The sequence below is a fragment of the Schistocerca gregaria genome, unplaced genomic scaffold (assembly GCF_023897955.1).
Source record: "Schistocerca gregaria isolate iqSchGreg1 unplaced genomic scaffold, iqSchGreg1.2 ptg001535l, whole genome shotgun sequence".
Taxonomy (NCBI): Eukaryota; Metazoa; Arthropoda; class Insecta; order Orthoptera; family Acrididae; genus Schistocerca; species Schistocerca gregaria.
This window is the reverse complement of record NW_026062819.1, coordinates 15,001-20,000: the sequence shown is the minus strand read 5'-3', so window position 1 is coordinate 20,000 and position 5,000 is coordinate 15,001. Positions and strand designations below refer to the sequence as shown.

The 5,000-nt window shown below is 52.6% G+C and overlaps 1 non-coding gene across 1 annotated transcript in view; it reads right to left on the bottom strand.

The window, feature by feature from the left end:
• Nucleotides 1-16, bottom strand: part of LOC126332890 (small subunit ribosomal RNA) — a 1,893-nt gene extending 1,877 nt beyond the window's left edge. Inside the window, exon 1 of the ribosomal RNA XR_007564006.1 lies at nt 1-16. This exon is cut by the window's left edge and continues 1,877 nt beyond it. This is a non-coding gene — a ribosomal RNA (small subunit ribosomal RNA).
• Between the last annotated feature and the right edge of the window lie 4,984 nt (nt 17-5,000).

Below are 5,000 nucleotides of genomic sequence, written 5' to 3'. Positions count from 1 at the left end.
CAGGATCAACCAGGGAGCTGCGTCAACTAGAGCTGAGCAGCCGGCCGCCCGGGAGTGTGTCCCGGGGGCCCGCGCGAACACGCAAGCGTCCGCTCAATTATTCTGCAAACAGGAGGAGGCCGAGCTCCCCTGCACGATACACCTCGAAACCCTCTCAGGTCCCGGCGGCGCGCAGCGCCGTCCTAGGTACTTGGTCGGTTTCGAGAGAGGCGCAATCGCCCGGAGTTAGGCGAGTAGACGGTTTTAGTGCGAACACCCTTGCTCCCAACTGAGCTTGCCGCTGCCGACAGAGGCCCGGGAGCGTGCTGTCGTGGCATTGCCGGCGGGAGACAACACGCGCCACCTATGGTGACCGGCAGCTCCAACGCCAGCGCCACACAAGGGCAAAGCCCCACTTGGGTGCAGAAGCGAACTCTCCCAGCACAGCGCACGCGCCAACACGTCCGCACAACTGCGATACAAACCACCTGCGAGAACCGCTGGGGCGACCGAGCAGCAGACGGCGTCGCGGCGCCGAGTGCCAGGCGGCGGCGCATCCTCAACGCACACAGTCCTCAATCAGACCAGCACACTGCAGATGTCCACCGCGCTTCGCACCGGGCTCGGCTGAACCAACTTTGGCCGCCAGGCGCCGCGTGCAGGGTGCGCCGCAGCGTAGCTGCGCCGCCTGCCGAGCCCGTCGGCTGGCGCTCCTGCCACTCGGCGCCCCCCACCAGCCGCCTGTTGCGCGTGCGCCCACGCAGCGCGCGGCCAACACGCCGGGCGGCCCCCCTTCACCGGCCGGGAACAGTCCCACCAAGCCACCGCCGCGTATCGCTTCATACCCACATGGGCCTAGTCACGTGTGTGGATGTGGCGGGTACCGCTGAAACAACCGGTTAATAGCTGTACCGATCGTCGCCATCACAGATTCACCTCCAGCGTGAACAACCGCTCAACAACGGATTTCCAGTTCATTTGCGTATCTTGGGCAGTAAACGTAGATGTCCACCTACATTTGCGAATTCAACAATTCTTGCATGCCAGGATGTCATGTGTCACGACACGCTACATCAGACCACATACACACTGCGACATGTGCAGAAGAGAACACGTGGAAGGTGGCCCGCGCACGTATGCGATGTCCCTTCCGCGATCCACTGTCAACCGGCATCTGCGGCATGTCCCAGATATGGAACGCGGTCCACCAGGGTAGCACTTTGTGTGAGGCAATACGACAAAGTCGGAATACACGCGTCACTACATCACACGGCTCACGCTGACCTGACCTGACTCACCGCACCACCACCCCCAGCGACCCAGGGTGACATACAATGCGTTCGTACGTTCCTCCCACACGCCTCTACGGCGTACCACAGTGCAACCTAGCTGTTATTGGGAGACGAGACAAGTAGCATCGAGCACAACATATGGAAATTGAGATTCGACACCGTTGGGCACAGCCAGCGTACGGTCACACGTATCACACTACTTCACTCTGTACGTAACTACCGATGATCGGTACAGCGTGTGGGTTACGCGTACGACATCAGCGGACAATGGACACAGACCATACCACGACGTACACTGAGGGCGTCGACATCTGAACGCAACTGAACAGCTGCGAGGCTCATTTAACACTCAAACGCCAGACCGACCAGCTTGAGAGGACGGAGACACAAAGAGAGGGGCAGAGGGGGGGGGGGGGGGGGGCGATATAGTCCTATTGCAGTACAATTGACAGTGGATAGCGGGAATATGTGGAAAGTAAGCAACACTCGCAAGACATCTACATGAGGATAACAACGACACCAGAGATTCCGAGCAGTGAACTATGTTAGGCAAAGGGACAACGTGGGTTAGGTTAAGGGACAACGTGGGTTAGGTTAAGGGACAACGTGGGTTAGGTTAAGGGACAACGTGGGTTAGGTTAAGGGACAACGTGGGTTAGGTTAAGGGACAACGTGGGTTAGGTTAAGGGACAACGTGGGTTAGGTTAAGGGACAACGTGGGTTAGGTTAAGGGACAACGTGGGTTAGGTTAAGGGACAACGTGGGTTAGGTTAAGGGACAACGTGGGTTAGGTTAAGGGACAACGTGGGTTAGGTTAAGGGACAACGTGGGTTAGGTTAAGGGACAACGTGGGTTAGGTTAAGGGACAACGTGGGTTAGGTTAAGGGACAACGTGGGTTAGGTTAAGGGACAACGTGGGTTAGGTTAAGGGACAACGTGGGTTAGGTTAAGGGACAACGTGGGTTAGGTTAAGGGACAACGTGGGTTAGGTTAAGGGACAACGTGGGTTAGGTTAAGGGACAACGTGGGTTAGGTTAAGGGACAACGTGGGTTAGGTTAAGGGACAACGTGGGTTACGTTAAGGGACAACGTGGGTTACGTTAAGGGACAACGTGGGTTACGTTAAGGGACAACGTGGGTTACGTTAAGGGACAACGTGGGTTACGTTAAGGGACAACGTGGGTTAGGTTAAGGGACAACGTGGGTTAGGTTAAGGGACAACGTGGGTTAGGTTAAGGGACAACGTGGGTTAGGTTAAGGGACAACGTGGGTTAGGTTAAGGGACAACGTGGGTTAGGTTAAGGGACAACGTGGGTTAGGTTAAGGGACAACGTGGGTTAGGTTAAGGGACAACGTGGGTTAGGTTAAGGGACAACGTGGGTTAGGTTAAGGGACAACGTGGGTTAGGTTAAGGGACAACGTGGGTTAGGTTAAGGGACAACGTGGGTTAGGTTAAGGGACAACGTGGGTTAGGTTAAGGGACAACGTGGGTTAGGTTAAGGGACAACGTGGGTTAGGTTAAGGGACAACGTGGGTTAGGTTAAGGGACAACGTGGGTTACGTTAAGGGACAACGTGGGTTAGGTTAAGGGACAACGTGGGTTACGTTAAGGGACAACGTGGGTTAGGTTAAGGGACAACGTGGGTTAGGTTAAGGGACAACGTGGGTTACGTTAAGGGACAACGTGGGTTACGTTAAGGGACAACGTGGGTTACGTTAAGGGACAACGTGGGTTACGTTAAGGGACAACGTGGGTTAGGTTAAGGGACAACGTGGGTTAGGTTAAGGGACAACGTGGGTTAGGTTAAGGGACAACGTGGGTTAGGTTAAGGGACAACGTGGGTTAGGTTAAGGGACAACGTGGGTTAGGTTAAGGGACAAATTGAGTTAGGTTAAGGGACAAATTGAGTTAGGTTAAGGGACAAATTGAGTTAGGTTAAGGGACAAATTGAGTTAGGTTAAGGGACAAATTGAGTTAGGTTAAGGGACAAATTGAGTTAGGTTAAGGGACAAATTGAGTTAGGTTAAGGGACAAATTGAGTTAGGTTAAGGGACAAATTGAGTTAGGTTAAGGGACAAATTGAGTTAGGTTAAGGGACAAATTGAGTTAGGTTAAGGGACAAATTGAGTTAGGTTAAGGGACAAATTGAGTTAGGTTAAGGGACAAATTGAGTTAGGTTAAGGGACAAATTGAGTTAGGTTAAGGGACAAATTGAGTTAGGTTAAGGGATAATCTGGTACAACCACAGTTAGGTTAAGCGATAATCTGGTACAGCCACAGTTAGGTTAAGCGATAATCTGGTACAGCCACAGTTAGGTTAAGCGATAATCTGGTACAGCCACAGTTAGGTTAAGCGATAATCTGGTACAGCCACAGTTAGGTTAAGCGATAATCTGGTACAGCCACAGTTAGGTTAAGCGATAATCTGGTACAGCCACAGTTAGGTTAAGCGATAATCTGGTACAGCCACAGTTAGGTTAAGCGATAATCTGGTACAGCCACAGTTAGGTTAAGCGATAATCTGGTACAGCCACAGTTAGGTTAAGCGATAATCTGGTACAGCCACAGTTAGGTTAAGCGATAATCTGGTACAGCCACAGTTAGGTTAAGCGATAATCTGGTACAGCCACAGTTAGGTTAAGCGATAATCTGGTACAGCCACAGTTAGGTTAAGCGATAATCTGGTACAGCCACAGTTAGGTTAAGCGATAATCTGGTACAGCCACAGTTAGGTTAAGCGATAATCTGGTACAGCCACAGTTAGGTTAAGCGATAATCTGGTACAGCCACAGTTAGGTTAAGCGATAAAGTTGGTTAAATTCGGTATTGTGTGGGAAGGGGGCAGAGAGAGAGTGGGGGGGGGGGGGTGGATAGTTGTGGCAGTACGCGGATGCCTGAGTCACCGTCAGATATGTCACGTCGGTTCGATGCTTGTAGCAAGAGGCTGGCGGGTCTGTGTCTCTCACTTCTGCAATTTTTCATGTGGTATAACACGAGGGCGGGGGGGTGATATTTGGTGCCCCTCTGTGTAGGATGTGTGTTGGTGGTGTTGGTTTATCTGAGCAATGGTAGTTGTCGGAGGAGTGGGGTATTGTGCTTTTATAGGTGGACCTACTGCTCTGGTTATCATAGTGTCGACGGTGCAATGTGGCAGAGAGGATGCACTCGACATTGTCGCATTCCAGATGTTTACGTATTGTGTGTCTCCGTTGCAGGCCGAGAGTGGTGCATGTTCGAGTGTGTGGCTGACGTGCGATTCACGTTGTGTGCCCAGTCTTACAGCACGTATAGGGACATTCGCATAAATCATCTATATGTGGCCTTGCATCATTTACTAAGCAGTGCCGTGAGACGACCGAACTATTAGGAAAGTACTGATGTACCGCATAATGTTTACCTTCCACCACACGGCGAGTATCGACTCTGCCCAGCGTTGCCACCGCAGGCAGCGGTCACCGTCACCATTGTGCGGCGGAACGGAACATCTATATCCTCAGAGGGGCACTCTTTGCCGCCGGGCGTCAGGTCTCGCGGCCTGCCGGCCAGCGCCCATGACGAACTTACTGCATGTATAGGGACAGCGGGAATTTGGCATACTTGATATAACTCTTCATGAGACGCAAGATATAGGGGTGGATTGCAACTTACGACTGCGAGAAAAGTCCGCCGTTCATCCGCCGGAGTTGCGATTTCGGCGGGGCACGTACGGTCGCGGGTGGAGCACTTGG